The sequence below is a fragment of the Hyperolius riggenbachi genome, chromosome 5 (assembly GCF_040937935.1).
Source record: "Hyperolius riggenbachi isolate aHypRig1 chromosome 5, aHypRig1.pri, whole genome shotgun sequence".
NCBI lineage: Eukaryota > Metazoa > Chordata > Amphibia > Anura > Hyperoliidae > Hyperolius > Hyperolius riggenbachi.
Genome location: NC_090650.1, coordinates 299548950 through 299571310, shown reverse-complemented (window position 1 = coordinate 299571310; position 22361 = coordinate 299548950). Strand labels below are relative to the sequence as shown.

General features: G+C 41.1%; 1 protein-coding gene and 1 pseudogene across 1 annotated transcript in view; both read right to left on the bottom strand.

Annotated features, from left to right (window-relative positions):
• Positions 1 to 21074, bottom strand: part of LOC137518794 (cadherin-19-like) — a 154542-nt gene extending 133468 nt beyond the window's left edge. The window contains exon 1 of the mRNA XM_068237111.1: positions 20998 to 21074. The gene's annotated coding sequence lies outside the window, so the exon portion shown is untranslated. The remainder of the gene's footprint in view (positions 1 to 20997) is intronic.
• On the bottom strand, positions 211 to 5587 carry LOC137519401 (26S proteasome non-ATPase regulatory subunit 6 pseudogene; annotated as a pseudogene).
• Positions 21075 to 22361: the final 1287 nt, after the last annotated feature.

Sequence of the window (22361 nt, the reverse complement as noted above, 5' to 3'; positions counted from 1 at the left end):
CGCATCTTCTGTCACTTAGAGGAACTAAGCAGCCGGGTATTTATAGACAACACAAAGGTCTTGAGCATTTGATCCATTCACCCCAGCTAAAAGAGTCTTCTCATTACATATTAATGACACGAGGCAGCTTCTGCACTCTGTTCAGTAATAAATCTCCTTTCTTGATGGTCTCTTGATACTGCAAGTTCTTGCTGTCTTGCCTGTTGGTTTCTATATCCCATTCACTTTGTCTATCTTGTAGTGCAGTCTACCAGCAGCAATAAACCTGGAGAGCTCCTGGTAAACCTGGTGACGGGAAGAAAAAATAAGGACACTCATATAATGAAAAGTAGTATTGCCAGACTGTGCCAGGATTTCTGCTCCTTTGATAACCTTTTCTCTGAGGTCTGGCCAGTCCAGTGCAATCATACTGACATACACTGTGTATGCGACAAAGGTCTTGTAATCCAGCAGCTCATAGGAGGTAAATGTAGACACTGTGTCAAGGAAGAGCTCAGCTGCTTGTTTGAAGTCCCGTATGGCCACATAGTACAGTCCTTGATAAACTTTCAGACGGTTTCTGCGATCCCAGTCCCCTCCTTCTTCTATAGGCTACGAGCCTTTTCTGTGTTCCATTTAATAAGATCATTATTCATGTAAAACAAGCCAACAGATAGAACACAATTTCCAAGTGATCTAAAAGCAACTGTCTTATCATACTGGTCTTGGCACACCTATTCTCTGAATTTTTTAGTTACCAAGAGCAACTTTCTTATCATAAGTCTTCCAAAAAACCGTCAATGCTCCTTCCTTATCACCGATCCTACACAGGTACTCTGCCTGTGTCATCATTGCATCTCTAATCTCACTTTTACCCAAGTATTCTCAGCATCTTCCAGCTCATTATCCAGTCTCTTCAGCTCCTCCTTACTGGTCTTATTCATTTTATTCAACAGATTTGTGTCAACCTGCAAGTCCAGGTGCTTGCATAAGCTCTCATAATACGGAGCCAAGTTGTTGCGGGTGATGGCCTCCATGAGCTCAGTGCAGAGTTGGGCATTGCTGTGGGTGTAAGGCAGGCTCAGCAGAAAGCAGAGCTGGGCGATGTGCAGAAAAAAAATCCACTGCTGTGATTCTGTGTTCAGTTTCCAGAGATCAAATTGTTTTATTAGTTCTTATCAGCAGCTCTGGATAGACTGCAGAAGCATGGTGGCAGCTCTCTCCCCATACAGTAAACACCAAGGCTTAACCCTTTCAGTGCTCCCTGGCAAAGTGAAACCAAGTTCTACACTTCTGATTTTTTTTTAGGATTTCCATAAATTGTAAAATATATATATTTTTTCCATAAAGGTTATCATGCTGATTTCAGTTCCACTTAAAAATTGAAACCTGAATATATACATAATTCATAAATCAATTATTAATATCATTTTTTAAAAATGTATTAATGATCAATATCTTCATCAGGTAAAAATAACACACCTACATAAATAACAAGTGTAATTTATGACTACTAAATATGTTCACAACTATGAACATATTCACAGGTGAACAGTTCCCATTTACCACAAACTTTACATGAAGTTCGCAATCGCCCTATACTTTAAAATGGAGCCATTTCGAGACCCGTCATCCTTAAAGGACCAGTATCACAAAAATTGTAAAATTTAACATACATGTAAACACATTCAGATAAGAATTACATTTCTTGCAGAGTAAAATTAGCCATTAATTACTTTTTCCCTATCTTGCTGTCACTTATAGTAGATGTAGAAAAGGAGTCCTCCATTTTAGTTACTCCCCTGCTTTCTTAATGCCCAAGATGGGGTGTGCCCATGTTTGGTGATGTTATTGAAATTGCAAGGTGTGCTGGAAGTAACCACAGTCACCGGGACCACCTCTAATCATCCATGAATGAATACAATGGAGCTGTAAACAGGCCAACTGCATGACTAAATCTCTACAAAAGAAAATGTAAATAACAAAACACTTAGTGAATACATATACCAAACAGTGGTGAACTGCTGTTTGAACTGGAATGATACCTGCAAAACCTTGGATGTAGCCCCTTCCCCCCCCCCCACACTTTTTGCACAGGTAAACTGAGAACCAATGTTATTTAGTTGGCTAATGGCTATTGCACACTTGAATGTGCTTCCCCTTGCAGAACAAAACAGACAGCAGTGAAGCACTGCACACATTTTCTCTATCAATTACATTAGTTTCTGTGATAAACGTGCATGTTTTCACACATACAGACACACATAGGGCTTAATTCACTAAACCGTGATAACTCAAATATCACACCTTATCAAAGATATCACACCTTATCAAAGATATCACACCTTATCAAAAATATCACACCTTATCAAAGATATCACACCTTATCAAAGTTAACACGCTTTATCAGAGTAGCATAGCAAACCTTTTTTTACACCATGGATACACTTTAAAACTATCCCCAGAAGCAATTGTTAACTATTAGTTTGGATGACAATTATTTAGCATATGTTTTGTCAGAATCAGACTAAAAACTGTCTCTTTTAATTTAGCAGGATCCTATTTGACTTTTGCTTTTCAATCTGCTGCAGAGGAGTGAGTACAGTATAATTAATGGCAGAAGGGGTACAAGAATATAGCATTCACAAAGGTAATGATTTTTAGAAATATTCCTCTCTGAACAGCAGATGCACATCTATGATGAACAATACAGGTAAAAGTGTTCACATGTTGACTAGGCTGATTTTAAAACAATATCCTGATTCAGGTTATCTGCCTGTCTGTCGAGTTATCTGTTCTCTATTGTTCCAAAAGAAATTTGAAAGTGATTTGAATTCAAAGCGTATCAGCCTGTTCTCAATGCATTTCAATGTCATGCCGTGAATACTTTACAAGTAAATTGCACATGATAAACACAATCGCTCCAAGAAACTCTCATCTAGTTATTAATCCCCCACTATATTTGATGCAGCAGCAAACATTTACTGAGGACATTATCTGTTTAAACAGCTGCATATCTTCTAAGTTTTGAATAGGGATTTTACATTTCTATTTCCCCGTTGGATGGCCCTTATCACTTTACTGCTCTATTCTCTTTGCAAATACAGATCTCATTCCCAGATATAGCTACATCTGTCAGTATAAGTCCTGATAAATAATATTGCTAAGGAAAACATGGAACATTTTGCCGTATCTGCAGACCTAAAAGTGCCCTAATCCTACAAAGTCTCCTATCTACAGGGAGTTGGATGCTCACTTTATCTTGAGTGCATACCTTAAGTATTGTGTCCTATAAGTGAAAACATCTTCATTCAAGGAGTCATTTGCAGGAATGACTCACATACACACACACACAAACACACAAACACACGCACACACACACACACACACACACACGCGCGCGCGCGCACACGCACGCACACACACACAGACACACATACACAGACACACACACACACGCAGACACGCACACGCGCACACGTGCACACGCACACACACACACACAGACACACATACACAGACACACACACACACACACGTGCACACGCACACACGCACACACGCACACACACTTTAAATAGCAAACCCTGTTGAACTGGGCATATGAGAACTTATTCTAAGGAAAAAAGACCAGAGTACCAGCAACACTAAAAAGTGTTTCACTGTATATTCCATAAATTATAGTTTTCCTCTGTAAACTAATTAAAGCCTGATGATAATTGAGGTGATAGTGAGGACTGAGATAATATGTAAGAATTGTATGTATTGCAGTCTAGGGCCAATTTTAGGGAGGAAGCCAATTAACTTATCTGTATGTTTTGATGATGTGTGAGGAAACCGAAGTGCCAGGGGGAAACCCACACAGACACGGGAAGAACATACAAACTCTGTTCAGATAGTGCCCTGGCTGACATTTGAATCAAGAACCCAGAGCTGCAAGGGGAGAGTTCTAACCACTACGCCACGGTGCTTCTATGGGAAGCATAAGGAAGTGGGACAGGGTGGTAATAGGTCAGGCAAGAGTTGGTAACAGATTGGGTAAATTAAAAATCTCCTTGTCCGATCAGTCAAGGGAGCATACTTTGCCAAAAAACAGGATTTAGCTCTGAAAGGAATGTAAGGCATCATAAAGATGAAATAAATAATCTCTTGCTCTTTGCTAATGGAACCCATAGAAAAGTATTTTGTAGTATTGTATGGTAACTAGTTTAACAATTCACAATGGTTTGGAATTTGTTGTAGTGAACTTCCTAGAGCCAGTTTGTCTCATTGCATCATTTCCAGTATGAATGAGTTACAGTCAAATTAAATGGATACCCTATAGCAGAATTTAGATGTTTAGTGCTCTTGTAGTATCAAAATTGAGTAATACTCTATTTGCACTCTTCTTTTCAAGTATTAGCTTGCAGGATTGCGTCTGTGCTTAGAGGGTAGAAAAAGGGACGGGGAGACACCGGGAGCCCAATCTGGTGTAGTATCTCACGTGTGGTTACTTCAGTTAGTAAGAAATGATCAAATATACTCACAAGGCTGGGTTGCGTGTAGGGCAACCAGTCTAAAGCGCATGTGGGGAAGTACCGTCCCCACTCGGCCTTGTGGGGTACTCTCAGTGGTCGCAGCTCCTCTGAAAATGGTTACCACCTGCCAGGCGGTGACCCCTATTCCTTGGAGGGAGGGATTATGTAGCAACACGGGGGGGGGGGGGGATAGGAGGCGCCCTATTGGGTACGGCAAGCACAACACTTCTGTTGTAGATGGACAATTTTTACAGGTAGACCATAGATCAGTTTCAATCAAACTACTGGTCAAAAATTGGTATATGCTCCTGATATAGAAGATATTTGTTTAGATGGTTTTTTAAGTAATTTTAGTAGCAAATGGAACAATCCTACCTTAATGAGCAGTCATTCCATAGTGGTTTGTAGGAAAACAATCTTTATTGGAGCACTCAATTAATGACTACGCGTTTCGCGGTTAAAAATCGCTTCATCAGGTCGTGTATCGTGCCTATAGCAGATGTCCCCCAGATTCGGGCGCCAGAAGTGTTGTGCTTGCAGTACCCAATAGGGCGCCTCCCTTCCCCCCCCCCCCCCCCCCCCCCCCCAGCTTGCAGGATTGATTCCCTTCATCAGACCCTGAACATACCATTCAATTAACTTTTTCTTCTGATTTTTGTTCTGGGAGATATTTTTTTTTCATATGTTTAACCACTTTCCCCTCCACTACAGTATATCTACGTCAGCTGTGGCACCCTCCAAGCCACAGCGACGTAGATATACTGACCTGCTTGCAGCGCTTTTGTGCAGGAACAGGTGCGCTTCAGAGCGCACCCCCCGGCACTGTCAGCTGCCTTACTAATTGGCAAAAGGGAACATGTTCCCTTGTAGCCAATTAGTGACCCCCCCGTGGATGAATGATCAACGCTGTAGCAAACAGCGTGATCATTCATCTCTCCCCCTCCGTGGTCGGAATGTAAAAAAAAAAGCCCCTGCAAGATGAATATCTCACCTGAACTGGTTCCTGCGATCATCCTGCAGCTCCAGCCTCCATGCACCGCTCTTCTCTCAGCCCTGTGACGCTGAATATCCGGGTCCCGGCTTGATGACATCATCAAGCCGGGACCCGATGTTCGGTATCACAGGGCTGAGTTGAAGCGCGGTGAATGGAGGCTGGAGCTGCAGGATGATCACAGGAACCAGTTCAGGTGAGATATTCATCTTGCAGGGGCTTTTTTTTTAACGATCTAGCCGGGGGGGCATAGTGGTAAGGGGGGGGGCACATCTGGCTGCCCATAAGAGGGTGGGGGTTCCAAATCTGAAGTGGGGGGGTTGAAATTATTATTGGGGCCCATCAGGGTAATGGGGTGGGGGATTTCATAATGGTAGGCACATCTGATGGTCCTGAGGGACATAACTTAATGCTGGGGGGCACATATGCAATAATGGGGCGGGGGCGCTAATCCTGGGGGAACATCTGGCTATGATGGGGAGCACTGATCCTGGGGACACATCTGGCTATAATGAGGGGGGCTTTATTGGGATACGCAGCTGTATATATAAATGTGGGGGGTCGCAAATGCGGGGACATATCTGGCTATAATAGAGGCTGATATTGGGGGGCACATCTGGCTATACTGGGGGGGTCTGATACTGGGCACACATCTGGCTATCTATCCTTGGGGGACTTAATACTGATGGCATGTCTTTTACCTACTGTAGCACTTTGTATTTTTTACTAGAATTGAAGAAAACCTGAGAAGTAATGCAATTTTAACGGTTTTCCCTCTTTTTTCCCGCTAAAATGCGCAGAAAAAAAAATATTCTCGGGACAAAATATCCCGCAATGAAAGTCTAGTTTATCCTGAAAAAAACGATATATAGATAATTTAAGTGGCACAAGTACAGATGAAGTTATTGCTGATTAAAAAGGGACACCGCTAATGTGTCAAAACTGCTCTGGTCAATAAGGGGAAAACAAGGTCTGGATGCGAAGTGGTTAAAATAACTTTTTAACACTTAGCAACTGAAAAAAGCAGGTGGAAAAAGTACTATTAAAATTGTTTTGAGTCTTTTTTCAGTATTTTCTTGCTTGCTGGGGGTTTAAAATACATGTTATTGACAAGGTATGAACATCTCACCTAGGAAAAAGCTCAGGAGAAAAAATAATTTGAAATTGGCCTTTTTAACTTTTCCAAAATGTAAACTCATAGTTTGAAAGCAACACATATGCCTAAACAAGGCATAACCAGGGCCGGCCCGCTCATGAGGCGGGGTGAAACATTTGCCTCAGGCGGCAAACTTCAAAGGGCGGCACCCGCCCGGGGGGGCCGGCCGCCGAGCCGGAGGGGTAGCGGGCAGGTCGGGGGTATTGTGCCTAGCGGTGGGGAGGGGGGTCGGACCCCCCCCTCCCTCGCCTGGGTCCCCCGATCTGCGCTCCCCTCCAGCCTGTAATTAGTAAGCTGCTGCCACATCACATTCAGATTATTAGTACTACATCCTGCTGGAGTGAAATGATGGTCACGTGTTCTACTCTGGTCATATTCTGTATGCCTCTCTAGTGTCTCAATATAGGTACTAAGTATGTATTTTTTTTGTAATTCCTGTAGTTTCCCTGATGTCCGGTCAATATTTGTTACTGTTGGTGTCTTATATTGAATATATTGCTGCAAAGTGTTTTTATCCACACAACATACTTCCTGCCAGCGATGAGTGAAAATGCTAATATTCTTTTGGCATTCATTTTTGCAAAAATAATGTAACATTCGTTTTTTCAAAGCAAAATTTAATAGATAATTTGTTTTTTTTTGTTTTCCACAAATTGTTGCAGTAAAAATATAGTTTTTTTTGTGGTAAAAATGGTTGCGGTAAAAATGTTGGTTTTCTGCATTGTTGCATTTTTCCAGATTTTTTTTAGGTAAAATACGAAAATTGCAGTAATACACGAAAATGCAAGTCTATTTTTCATGAAAATTCTTGAAATCAAAAATAGCATTTTTGATGCAAAAATTACTTTTGTGAAAATTTGCAAGCAAATCCGCTGCCTGCAACAGAATAGAACAGATCACTGTAGATGTACCAGAAATTGAGTACCTGCCATTGTTGCTGATCTCAGATATGGATCCACACAAATCCTCAGCGTATGTTTTTTTTCTTTCTGATTACTTTAGAGAATGTTTGCTGCAACTATGCAGCAAATAGCTATGTGAAAATATTTAGTCACTTTCTAAAATGTATAATGACTTATCATTTTTGGGTTTTCCTGTAAGTCGTTTTTATAGTGACAAAACAAATCAAGTTTTTCATGTATTTACTAGACTAGAATCAAGGGTATTTTGAGTAGTGTTTTTACAAGGAAGATAGTCGGTACCGGAATGCATACATTCAGTTTTGTCTCTGCTTAACCACCAGGGAGTTTGCATATGTGAACAAAGTTTCCCTTTGTTTCCAATCTATTGTCTTCTGTGCAGAGCTTAGAGCATTCAGTGATACAACATGTTTTCACATTATAATAGAAGCCTGGCAACTCAGAATTCCCAGATAAAAATATTTACTACACCTTCCAAAACCACTCATAAATCAAAATCTAAACTGAAACTCTTTACATCCAACATTTGCAGCCTACTCAGCTTGTGCCTCTAATGCTGGGCATACACGGTTCGTTTGAAATTATCAATCGAGCCACTGATGGCTCGATTGATAATTTCCGACCTGTCTGATACCCTGCCGGATCGATTCCGCGCTCGATACCGGCGGGGAGAACAATGGGAGCAAACTAAACGCTGATTAGCAGTGCCCGCGGGGCTGAGCGGGAATCGATCCACGCGCACACGCGGACGAGTGGTGGCGCACTGGCATTGAGCCGCTGGCTCGATACCGGTGCATTCTCGAGCCATGTATGCCCGGCATAAGATCTACAGCAGTCACTGTGAATACACCAAATTTATATGCCAACCCACTCCCAGCATCTCTAGCTGCTATAGAGTTTCAGTCTGATGCTGAGTAAGGCCCAATTATATTCCAGGCAACAATTCAACCAGACTCCACTCATTTGCAGTCTCCAACTCAGCCAGATTCAAATATGCTCCAGCCAGCTTTTTCTTCCAGACTCAGCTTTCCTTCATCCTGCTGTGCTTCTAGACTAAGATTTGCTCAAGCCATCAAGCCAGGTGTCCAGATAGACTCAGCAATGTTCCATAGTGCTGGCCATCCTCACCATTATCAACATTGCCAGACTTTTGATATCCCTGCCTTGATTCAACAGACTTTAGATGCTCCATACCAGCCTTGCTAGTCCGTTCTGCCTAGCCTACTTCAGTTGTCCCTGCCCAACCTCATCAGAGTTCTAATTTTCCTGCCTGACCTCATTAGACTTTAATTTTCTCACACAGCCTCAACAGACTTTGGGTTTTCTTTCCCAGAATTAACAAGTTTTAGCTATCCCTTTCCAATCTTAACTGTCCCCAACTGTTCTTGTGCAGTCTTACCAAACTTCAGCTGTTCCTGCCCAGCCCCAACCAGGTGACTTCAGCCACTGGTGTTCATTCACGGTACTCATGCAAACCCGATGATGTAAGCTGTTCCTGTCCATCCTTAACAGACTAAAGTTTTTTTTTTTGCTCAGCCTCACTAGGCTTCAGCTGTTCTTGCTCAGCCTCACCAAATTGTGTCCAATCCCACCTGATAACTTCAGAATATCCTGCCTATCTACACCTAATGTATTTTGCTGTTCCTGCCCAGCTTCACCAGATGACACCTATTTCTTCTGCTCAGGATCAGCAGAAAATGTTGGTCTTTTTAAGCTTCATCTGACCACATCTGTTTTTCCTGTTGCCTCAGTCCGACTTCACTGGATGACCATGGATAATTGTATTAAGCCTGTATTGATGACACTCACCTTTCCCACTCAGGTTCCTAAATATTGAAAGGGATTTCATTGGGGCTGATAGTAGACTTAAGTAGTCTAATAAAATATTTGCATGCAAATGGCATTTGGGTCAAGAGACTACCCCTCATACTCAGTCATCTACACATAGTTGCAGAAATATATTCCGGTGGTTGGAAGCTCTAAATAGTAATAAATAATCTGTTCATTATGTTTACACAAATTTTGCATATTTTTTTTGCAATTATGGCCTTACATAATTATAATTTGGACATTCAATTGGTTATGAATTCATAATTTTGCATAATTATGCAAAATGTTGCGTAATTTTGTGCCAACTTTAGCAGTTAATAGAAAAGCTCTCACACATGCTATTGTCACCAAAACAACATATTTTATTGGAAATAGTGAGAATAAATAAAAAAAATAAAACAGAACTTGTAGTTTTTGAGAAAATCGATTTTAAAAATGCAAAGAAAAAATGGTTTTTAGAATCAGAAAAATTACAGTTTAAGAACCATTTTTCCTTTGCTTTTTCAAAATCAATTATCTCAAAAACTACAAGGTGTTTTTGAAAAAAAAAAGTCTTATTACCACAATTTCCCTTAACATACAAAGCAATTTTGGTGGCAATAGTATGTATGGGGGCATTGCTACTAACCACTAAAATCAGCACAAAATGACAAACATTTACTTTAAATTGCCAAATTAGGGTTCCTAATTATGTTTACATATGAAATGAATTACAATTTTTACAAAAGTTTTGCATTATAATTTTTCTTAGTTATTGTGAATTACGATGTGATATTACAACTATGCGACAATTCATGCTCATCACTATAAATTAGCAGCTTTGGTGGATGGGCACCATAATGGTCCAGAGGACACAGATAGATAATAGTGGAACTCCCATTATGGATTAGAACAATCTGGGTACTGGAGCTCCCATGTCTTTGCTTTTGCAGTGGAGTATGTGCTTTGAATTGTTTGTGCTTGATAGTGAGTTGTACTTTTGCTGGGTAACCATTTTTTTTTTTTTGTTACCAAACAATTGTAGTTTATCACTTTTGTATAGTGAACCCATTTTAAACATTATTGTGTATCAGTTGATGTTTTGTTTTCAGTATATTGCTGTAAAGAGTGGTTATCAGTTCACCACCTATAAGTCCTGTGACATGCAGATCTCTTTCTTTTTGACTAGTAGACCCAAGCCCATTTAAAAACGGACTCTAGGTCTGTTGTTTAACAGTGCACATGCGCGCGCACTTGTTGCTGCACCCACCGCACACGCACTCACCCGCTGCTCATGCGCGCGCTCACCCGTCCACCCATGCACACGCCCGCCCGGCTCACTGACCCCGTCCTCCTTTTCCAACAGCTGTCCATGCACAGTAGCAAAAAGCATGGACCCAAGAACATAGAGACAGTAGTACGCAGGGACACTTGGGTTTTATTATAGAGGATGAAACACAGTTAGTTGAAGTTGTCGGTGCTGTTGTTGCTGTTGCTGTTCCCTCTGCATGCATCCTTCCCACTTCAGCAAATCTGTAATAAATCTGATTTCTAAATAAATAGTTCTGGTCAAACATTTCTCCCTAGCCAATTCCAGGTAGAATGTCTCCCAATCTTTTTCTGCCCCTTACCCACAAAAAAATAATAATGATAGATAGATAAATCTTTCTTCAAAATATAGCTTAAAACAGGATGAAAGAGTAGTAGTAATGTTATGATGGACATTAAAAGGGCTTGAGTCTTAAATAGATAAACATGCATTAATTCCTCTCATATGATAGTTGATGTTGTGTGGAAAAAAGGGGGAAAGAATATTTGAGAGTTATTTATAGACATGTTAAACACTGGAATAAATTAACACTGGAATGAATTGTTGGCAGATCCCTTCAAGCCTCTCTTCTGATATTGTGACCACAGCCCTGGCTCACTGCCATAACAGTACAAAATCTGGATACACCGCTTATCATGACAGAGAATATTAAAGCAAAAACAAAAACAGGCAGCACATTTTTTTTCTCCTGTTGATATCAGTAATGTTCGAAATTGACACCTTTGAAATCCTGAACACAATAATGCACCTCACAGATAGGGTGTACCAAAGATGTCCTCTATATTGCCCATATACAAATATAATAATAGCAAATATCATACACACACCTACAATTATTATCTTCACTCATATACACTTACATCACAGTGTTTATAATCTATTTATTTTTAGATTATATTTTTGTGGATTTACACACCTCCTCCACATTACCTTTATCAAGTGGATACCACATTTAAAAAAATGAAAGGCAAAAGAAAATTCTAGCACTAGTATGGATCAGCTGATTATCATCTGTAGGATCAGATCGTGGGAGAAGATTTTGCATATTGCCAGTAAAGTATATTTATAATTTTTGCTATTGGCAAATCTTTAGTCCATATGTTTCTGAAACTTTCAAAAGCAGAAGCTTGTTTTAAAAATCACGTAATGTATCTACATGCCACTGCTATTAAATTTGTTTTAAAAGTTCTGTTATTTTTCAGGGATTGCTTTTTTTAAAGCACACCTTAAATTATATAGTAAACACATTACCGGTAATAACTTAAATGTATTAACCACTTAAGGACCATGAGCTTAAACACCCCTAAAGGCCAGGCCATTGCTAACAAAATAGGCCACTGCAGCTTTAAGGCCTCGCTGCAGGGATGTACAACTCAGCACACCAGTGATTCCCCCCCTCCCCCCTTCCTTTTCTGCCCACCAACACAGATTTCTGTTGGTGGGCAATGATCTCTCTCAGGATATTTATATATTTTTTTTATAAATATTTATGTGTAATTTTTTTAAATAAATTTCCTTATTTATTTACATTTTTTTAACCTCCTTATGCTGGACATGGGGTAAGCCGCTGCGGAAGATTTCTCAGGCCCCGCTGGGCCGATTTGCATTTTTTTTATACACGCAGCTAGCACTTTGCTAGCTGTGTGTTACTTACGATCGCCGCCATGCCGCACCAATTCGCCACTACCTGCCGCGTTCGAGGGTGCCCGAGACCCCGTGCGCTGCCTGGCCAATCAGTGCCAGGCAGTGCTGAGGGGTGGATCGGGACTTCCTCTGACATCACAACATCGATGATGTCAGTGACATCATCGCGCCCCTTGCCATGGTGACGGTGAAGCCCTAAAGGAAATTCCATTCAGAACGGGATTTCCTGATGGGCCTGATCACCGGAGGTGATAGGAGGGGGTGGGAGGATGCGGCTGCTCAGCGGCTATCATGAAGCTAGCGCTAGGCTAGCTACATGATTTAAAAAAAAATGTAAATAGTGCTGCGCTGCCTCCCTGGCAGATTGACTTGACTGCCAGGGAGGTTAAACACCCTCCCTCCCCCAGCCAGCTAATGACGGCGATCGGCTGTCATTGGCTTCAGCCTATGAGAGCCGATCGCTCTCCTGTCTCCTAGGGGTGTACTTAGTAAATCGATGGTGGTTTCGCCGTCTAACAGTCTCCTATTGGCGATTGCCGCTGGGAGACTGATGGCGGAGCAGTGTTCCATCATTTAAGTGGAGATGTGCGAACATCAGCACGTGCAATCTACTGCAAAACATGCCGCCAAATGCCGATCAGCGTGCAGTCCGGGGGCTGGCGCTGCGGTCACACCCATCAGCGTGACACAGTCGCCTAGAGGTTAAATGGGCTCCAAGTTACTCCCTTTTCAAAATTCAAAGTACAGCGAATAACTGATTTTTATCCATTGAAGAGAAATAAAAGGTATTTTGGTCATCTATAGGGATGATTAATGAGATGCAAAACATTCCCAAGTGCCTGCAGGATTATTTAAATGTTGAATGTATATTTATGCAGCTTGAAAATGGACCAATCAAGTCCCACCAAAGTTTAAATTGCTTGTTCCACTTTCAAGCCCCATTTGTTTGCATCCTGGCCAATCTCGGAATTATTTGCACCTCATTGATCATCACTAGTCACCTATGATTTTAAATAGTTCTCCACATCCTGCATATTGCTTACATTATACACCAGGAATACAGTCTCTGAATCCATGTGTGATTTTTTTTTTGTATTCACCCTTAGCTATGTCTGATCATTGCTGTGTATATTTTTTCTGTGATTGCCTTTCTGCCTTATGGGCACATCTAGTAACAGGAAGTGATATGCAGAGATCATTGATTGCACCTAACTAGACCTAACTAGAAATCACAGATATGTGACAAAAGCTTTCACAAGGAAAGCGAAATAGGGAGCAGTAAGAAGTTTTCTGGCAACTGGGAGAGGCATAGTGAAAATGGCATAGCATAGAGATAGCAGTACAACATGTACAAAATATACAAACTGTTGTGAAAAGTAGCAAACGATAGTTAGGAGATTTTCATATTGCTTCAGGGTGGCAAAATCAGTAATGCATTGTAACTACCATACATTACTGATGATGAGGAGATAATTTTGGACAGACCTTATATTTCTATGTTGAAAGTAGAGATGGCTCGAACCTCCGATTTTTGGTTCGCGAACCTCGAACTCGAACTTCCAAAAAAGTTTGCGAACCTCAAACTTTTCGAACCGCAATAGACTTCAATGGGCAGGCGAACTTGAAAAACTACAAACACTGTTTCTGGCCACAAAATGATGGAAAAGATGTTTCAAGGGGTCTAACACCTGTAGGGGGGCATGGCGGAGTGGGATACATGCCAAAAGTCCCGGGGAAAATTATGGATTTGACACACAGCAGGGTTACAATCCCTAAAATGCAGAAATCACATTGCATTGCTAAATTGGAGGCCTAAAGTGCTTGAAAACATCTTGCGTATGTATACATGGATCAGCAGTTAGTGTAAGTAGTGTACAATGACAGACCAAACTCATTGTGTAACGCACTGCAAACGACTGTTTGTGTAGTGATGGCCATGCTGGACTGGTGCGCACCATGGCGAGAGTGCAGGCGATGGCAGTTTTCAAGCCCATATGGTTGAGCTGAGGTAGCTCAATGACAGAACAACAGTGACTGTCCTGCTCATCAAATTTGGTCTGTCTACAATGAAGCAACGACCTTATTATCTTGGGTGTTCCCACCCAATACACTCGTATAGGTCATTGCTTCATTGCGATACGCAAGCCCCTTCACCGCAGCAAGGTAACTATCACAAAGGGAAATTGACACATGTACATTCCTTTTGTTTTGTTGTTGCAGCCGCAGTGCAGCCAGAAAAATTAGGCATGTACACGCACCAGAAAAATTATTATTATGCTTGGTAGCAGCCGCTGCTAGCAGCAGCGGCCATAAAAATTCAGGAATCCACCTGTAGTCCTGGACCCTGTTGGTGGTGGCGGAGAAGGCAGTCAAGCGGCCTGCAGGCAGAGATGCTGTGTGGGGACCGACTTAGTCTTCGGGCAGGCAGTAGCCCTCCGGGATCCATGCCCTTATTCATTTTGATAAAGGTGAGGTACTGAACACTTTTTTGACCTGACTGCTAGTGGTATAATACAATGTGCAGTTACACAGGTGCAGTGAAAATGTATGCACTGACTGCCACTATAATACAATTGTGCAGTCACACAGGTGCAGTGAAAAGGTATGCACTGACTGCTGCTATAATACAATTGTGCAGTCACATAGGTGCAGGGAAAAGGTATGCAGTGACTACTACTATAATACAATTGTTCAGTCACACAGGTGCAGGGAAAAGGTATGCAGTGACTGCTGCTATAATACAGTTCTGCAGTCACACAGGTGAAGGGAAAAAATATGCAGTGACTGCTGCTATAATACAAAGTGCAGTAACACAGAGGCAGTGAAAGGTATGCATTGAATGTGCTGGTCCTGGCAAAGTACAGCAATTAGCAAGGGCCAGCTGCGACAGACAGGGCTGTATATGCAGTGTCAGTGGCACACACACACACACACACACAAAAAACACATCAGAAGAACATTAGCTCTCAAAAGAGCTGTTTTGAGGTGCTTTTCATCAACAAATATCAGCAAGGAGCAAGCTAGCAGACCTCCTAATCATCGCTTTCCCTATCTCTCCAATGTCTCTCCTTTCTCTCATTAATACAGCAGCACACAGAAAGAGAACATGGCCGACGCTGCTGCCTTTTATAAGGGGGGGGGAGGGGCTGCCATCTGTCTGCTGACTGTGATGTAGAGGGTCAAAGTTTATCCCAATTATGTAGTATAGGGGGCAGGTCAAACTCGCTAAGCGATCACGGTTCACCGCGAACTCGAACCAGCTAAGTTCACGCGAACAAGTTCTCTGGCGAACCGTTCGGGCCATCTCTAGTTGAAAGTGCACTTATCCTTTAATGGATGCTTTAAAAAAATGTCCCACTATCTGCATCCTATGCAATATACCTGGTTACTAACATGGTATGGCAGCTGGTATTGCAACAATGGCTGAGCTGGATAGAGTTGGGCTCTGCTATTTTAAACCCTACCAATCTGTATGGTCCATGAGATGAAGAGCACTCATAATTTTTTTTTCTCTGGAAGCTCTCCACATTCTTCGGTGGCAAAAAAAGTAGGGACCCTGGAAATGGAAAGTTTAAACATGCTATCAAGAAATACCATCAATCTACTGAGCAGGACCTTTTGGCAGAAGGAATGTGAGAAGGGTAGATGGTGGATGCTCTTTGATCCATCAAGATTGATACAAATGAATAAAATGTTTGAAAAAAAAGTAATCACAAACAGTTTTGTGATTTTTTTCCTTTACTCAGTGTTTTTTTTTTTTTTTTTTTTTTTTGGGGGGGGGGGGGTGTTGTTCATTTATTTGTATGAATGCAATATTTTTTGGAGGGCAGAGCCAGGACAAGGTCCTCCAGCACCCAAGACTGAGACACCAAAGTGCTCCCCTCCATCACCCCCACCCCAGCCGATTGCTATTAGACTAAGAGGTGCCATAGGGCCCCCAAACCCCCAACACCTTAGTCTCTAGTTATCTGGCTTGCAGTCACTGTCATGTATCCTCTATTCTTATTTCATTCTTTTTTAAATACAATAGAGAAATGATAGCTGTGTGAGTTGTATGCCCCCTCTTATATTGTGCCCTAAGGCTGGAGCCTGTCTCGCCTCTGCCTTGGCCTGGCCCTGTCGGAGCATGGCTAAATTGCAACATAATCCCCATTAGTGTATTAAACTCCACATCCTTTTTAGATAACACAGATGCAAAAATTGCCCCTTGCCGCTTAACATTACCTCACTGTACTTCGCTAGGTTGGAGGTTTTATCATCCTCCTCACAGGTACCATTCCAATTTTGACAGTTAGGTAGGTTGTTTGGAAAGGCCCACATGTTTTATAGCCAATTTTCCTGCTACCACAAGCCTCTATATTCATACAGGCTTGTGCTAGCAGGACAAGGGGTTGGCTTTAATTACTGAGAGGGCCACATTTTTTTTCTGAAGATAAGAATAAAAAATAAGTTATATAACTTGTTTAGAGATTATAATAATACTTATTAGAGGTGCAGAATAAATTCTATTAACATTTCTCCTTTACAAAATATATGTTGTGATGGTTTCAGTAAGTTGTGCAGGTTTATGCAGGGTACAGAGTCTATGGAGTTCTTCGGGCTTCATTAGGGCATCCAGCATGTGATCATGGACTAACAAGGATAATGTTCAAAGAATTGGTCATTGCCAAAGACTCTCGGGCCACAGGCCTGGGCCTTGTCCCCCGGATGATTGATCTAGTGCAGTGATGGCTAACATTGGCACTCCAGCTGTGGTGGAACTACAAGTCTCATGATGCATTGCAATACTCTGACAGCTCTAAGCATGACTCGGGGAGGCAGAGGCATGATGGGATTTGTAGTTTTGTCACAGCTGGAGTTCCAAGGAACACCAGACAGTGCAGTTATAGCTCAGGCTGTGATAGTGGCTAGCAACGGACAGTCTTGATAGTAAAGACAAGTCAGGCATAATGATATCAGTCTGGAAAAAAAAGGCCTAGTCATAAATACAATTTGAGATAAAGGCTGGTGGAAAATTTACATGGCAATAAATAATGGATGAACTGAGTAACAGGCAAGGGATTAAAAATAGTCAGGCAGGTTGGGTTGTCAAAAGTAGCTGATAAACAAGGGTTGTCTGATAAGCTGGATCATCAACCAAAGCAGAGGACTGAAGATAGGAAGGCAAGATCAAATACTGTACTGCATGATGTACAGAATCTATACACCAGACAGGGCCAGCGCTATAATAGGGGCAAATAAGGCAATTGCCTCAGCACCCCAGAGCCTTAGGGGCCCCCAAGATGTGCCCCTCTCTGCCTACACTGATCCTTGGGTGGATGGCTGAGCTTTAAGACCTGCCGCTGGGACTGCTGGGGTTAAAAAGAGTATGCACAGCCCTATCCATGCCTGTGTGTCACGGAGTCACTGCAGGGGAAAGCCATGAGAACAGGAGGAGAGCAGCTGGTTGGAGAGGTAATTTATGTGACCCTGATGCTCCGGAGCGTCAGGGTCACATAAATTACCTCTCTAGCCAGTGCAAATGGCATTTTAAATCATCTTTTCATCAGGCGTCCTATCGTTTCAATGGCTCCCCCTGCCGTGACCTCCTGACATGCAGACATGGATAGTGTTACATTTGTGCTGCGTAAGACGAGTGAAGGGGCGCTCTTTTGCCAGCAACGCTATGCTGACAGATGGATGAAAGGTAATTCCCTGCCAGTGCTTCTCCGGTCTCTGAATGGAGAACTGACCTTACTTATTTTGTAGCTTAAACGTGACCCCCATTATTGCTTGCACCTTGGGGTGATAGGATTCCAAACCACACTGTGACCTCTGTGTGTCAATGCAGAGGGAGAAATACAAACTCAATTAAAATCTCTTTAGCATAGAAAACCCACCAGCCAAGAAAGAAGATCATACAGTAAATAAAGGAGACACAGACTTGTATGTACAACGATGTGCTCATGCTAGATTATTTTCTAGCAAAAATGCAATTTGTGATTGTTCTGGGTGACAGTTTAGGTACCTGTTCCAGGGCCCCACTGCAACCTTTTATGCTGCTATAGCTATCATCATTCTCCTAGATCTGTTTCTGGCATCAGTTGTTACCCCTTGAAGACTCATAACTAGTAGGGCCGACACTACCAAAGTGGCACCATGTGCAATTATTTCAGGGTGCCCTAGCATTCCTGCCTCAACTTAATTTTTGTCCCCAGGGCCCCTGCAGTTTAGGGACTCACCTATTTCAAATGGTGCATGCTCCTCCATATGTCTGTGCACTCCTGTTTTCATCCTTGCAGAGGTGCCTCTCCTCCATGACCCAACGCATGCCAACGTTATAACATGGGCAAGTGAGATCAGGTGAGGTGACTCAAACCAAAATAAATTTGAGGGAAGACTTGTAGGAGGGACCCTGGTTGTGTGTCAGGCAAATTTGGTAATACCCTAATGCCGCTTTGGGGTGGGGGTACTGTCAGGGGGCCCCCTAGGTTAATTTTGCCCAGGGGCCCCATTGTACCTAGACCCGGCCCTGACACCAGAACTGAGATCAACTTTAGTGAATTTTAATATTCTTGACCTTGTACTTAAACACATCCTAATGCATAGGAACAAATTTTACACATGAGCAGATCTGCATTCATCTGCCAACACACATATATGTGCACACCCAGATGCACCTGCTAAGATTTGTGCACATACCCCAAGTTACAGGTATAAAATTGCGACCAGTAGGGCACAGATGTAGGCACCTATGAAAGCCTAAGACCCTGATGGTACTTAGGTGAGGTATGATAATACAGTACATGGTTGTAAAACAAGGATGCTTGGTGTTTGCTAGCAAACAGTCATTGCCTGGAACAAGTTCCCCCGTAGTCATTGTGAGTTGACATCCCAGACTTGTGCATTGTATTTTAAGACTTTATAAAATATTAATAATGTTATCAAGATTGTATCCACATTGTAGCTCTTTCCCACTTACTGTAGCTATATTAAATCTCATTGTTTACTCAGTTTAGATCTGTTTCTGAAACTTAAGTTGTAAAAAAATGTAAATGCTCTGCATGTGGCCATAAGCACTTTTATTACAAAATACAGCAGCTTAAAAGTAAGTCAGAATGAAGAGCAAGCCATACCAAAACTATTTTTTTGTAATGGATTTTTAAATCCAACCCTTTCAAATCTTGAGAGTATAGTACAGAAAGGCCACCAAGGCGTGTTCAATAAGCTTCAAGTTACTTTGAAAAAAATATATATGTAAGACAAAATTCTATTAACTGAAGTGAAATTAGGCCCTGCTTTACCACGCTCTTCAAGTAGTAGATTGCTGAATTAATATTTGGCTATTTTGAACATAGTGTTTTTTAGTCTCGGGCATATTTTGAAAAATATTATTTTTTTCATTTTTCTTTTTTGTTTGCTTTCCTTCAAGTATAACAAAGGAATAAAACAAATATTTATATCATTTTTTCAGCTTATATAAAGTTGTTTTTATGATGTGTTTTTCAAGTACACATGGATATTATGCAGAATACAAAAAACTCGACTATGAAATAACAATGTAATTAAATATTATGAAAGCGAAAGCCAAGAGGAGATTAAAGTAATTCACAAAATGTTCTGGTTTAGTGTACTGTACACCTATCATTTCGTACAACAATTCCTATGCTTTTCTGCTTATTCCCAAATAGAGATGGAACAGATGATCAGAGCAACCAATGAAGAATCATCTGTTTAATGGAGTAAAGATTTTAACATGATACCCCTCATGTAACTGTTACGCTTTTGCAGTAGTGCTGTTTAAACCTGTCCTGTGTAATAAATTGTTGGGGAACAAAAGTATAAAAATAACCACTTACAATTGTTAACCAGTTAGATAAATAAACAATTAAACCTCAGTAGACCTCTGAAAGCTTGCTCTAAGAAATGTATGTAGCTAACCACTGAAAACGACTATTTTTCTATGTATTTTTATTTTTAACTCTACCCACATATTTATTTCCGCTAACACAGTACACAAGATTTTTCCCTGCGTTTGACCACCTGTCTTTGTAAACCAAACGTATTTACTTCAAACTTGTTATTAATCCTCAGTTGGAAATAAAACACAAACGCATTTAACTTGATGACTTAAATACCATTTCTAATACTGTATTTCATGTCTTTTGGTATTTTTTTTATTTTGCAGCAATTTTTTTTCAGTTCTGACTGCCAATGTATTCCAAGATCAATATATTAAGATAACACAGTGCACTAATTAGCTGTTTCTGATGAATAACTGATGGTCGACCAAACTTTCTTACTAACGTAATCTGGAATAACGAAAATGTTCGGAGTTTTATTCCAGAAGTGAACAGACTGTGTGTGGTATTTTATATTCATGAACTTCATTTAATAAATTAATTTATCCTCTATTAAAAGCTAATTTCCCCCTTCAAGATGTTTCAGTTTAAGTAAATGTGAAGAGTGAATGCATTTACAAATAAGCATAAAATTGATGTAACAGCTTGATATGTTATGTGAAGATTCAAGATTATGATTACTCCAAGCATTTAACAGAAACGTATACTTTATCAATACATCTTTTTAAAGTTTCAGAATGTAACAAAAACATATGCAAAAAATATGTCGTAGAATATGTTTGAAAGAATGTTATAACACAGTTTACTTACTCATTTTTAACTTGCAGTTGTTTGCTAAAACTCCACATCCTCCATGTTCTGTGTCTGGCCAGTAAAATGCTCTTGTGTTTCATTTGACAAAACTCCCAGTATTTTACTGCATACTATTTTGGGTGCGCTGAGTGGTAAACATGGAACACAAGGACTTTTGTGTTTTACATAATAAGCTTCTCTGATGTTCATTCAGCTCATTAGATTAAAATGCAGAAAGCTTCTGCAAGCAAAGTTCAAGCTCAAGAAGAAGACTATCCTTGTAAGTTATGCATGTTGCTCAAATGTAATTTGTAACCTAAATGACACTGTCCTCTATCTGACTCTTGTCACAGAATGACTTGTCTCACTTTGTGGTGTCCCAGAGGAAAATTGCTTGGATTGAGTGCGCAAATTAAGATGTGTGTGCTTTAAATACATATATTTATGTATTTTTTTATATTTACTGATATATTCAATTATTATTAAAGTATTTTTCTTCAAAATATGGACACATTCAGAATAGAATTAGGACAAAACACCAAGAGGCCTATTTGTAAAATGTAGCGAGATAGGGAAAGTTCTTAGTTTAGGTTTAGTTTAATATTTCTAACATAGGCTTGTCACCTGTGCTTTGCTCATTTCTACATATAGAAAGAAAGTGACTAAGCTATTTATCATGGATAATTTACAAACAACACACATTTAAATAGCTTAAGGAACTACTCCACCTTCAAGGTATCAAAGATTTTAACAGCTACATATATTAAAGCTCCTATAATGTCTTACTTGCATAGGACCTATGCCTCATTCCTGAGTAGAGTTGGGCCGAACAGTTCGCCTGGCGAACCTCTCTGGGCCTCTTACTACTTCCGGGTCGCAATGACCCGGAGTAGTACGCCTGCGCTGCCCGGCGGAGCGCGTCCTAGATCGCGCTCCTGTTGCCGGGCGCTCTCTGCGCATGAGCGTGACGTCACTCATGACGTCACGCACATGCGCAGAGAGTGCCCGGCAACGGGAGCGCGATCTAGGACGCGCTCCGCCGGGCAGCGCAGGCGTACTACTCCGGGTCATTGCGACCCGGAAGTAGTAAGAGGCCCATGAATTTAGAGATGTTCGCCGGCGAACGGTTCGGGAACCGTTCGCCACATCTCTATTCCTGAGCACCTTCAGTGTATTTAAAGGAACCATATAGTAAAAAAAATCAACACGAATTCACAAATGCATGCAAAGTGTACATGTATAACATAATTAATAATAATAACAACAACAACAATAATGATAATAATGTGCACCCATGCTATGCATTTGAGTGAACTCGACTTGCCTAATCTCCATACTCCCATCTAGTGACTGACTAAGCATCACCTTGTACTCATATTGTG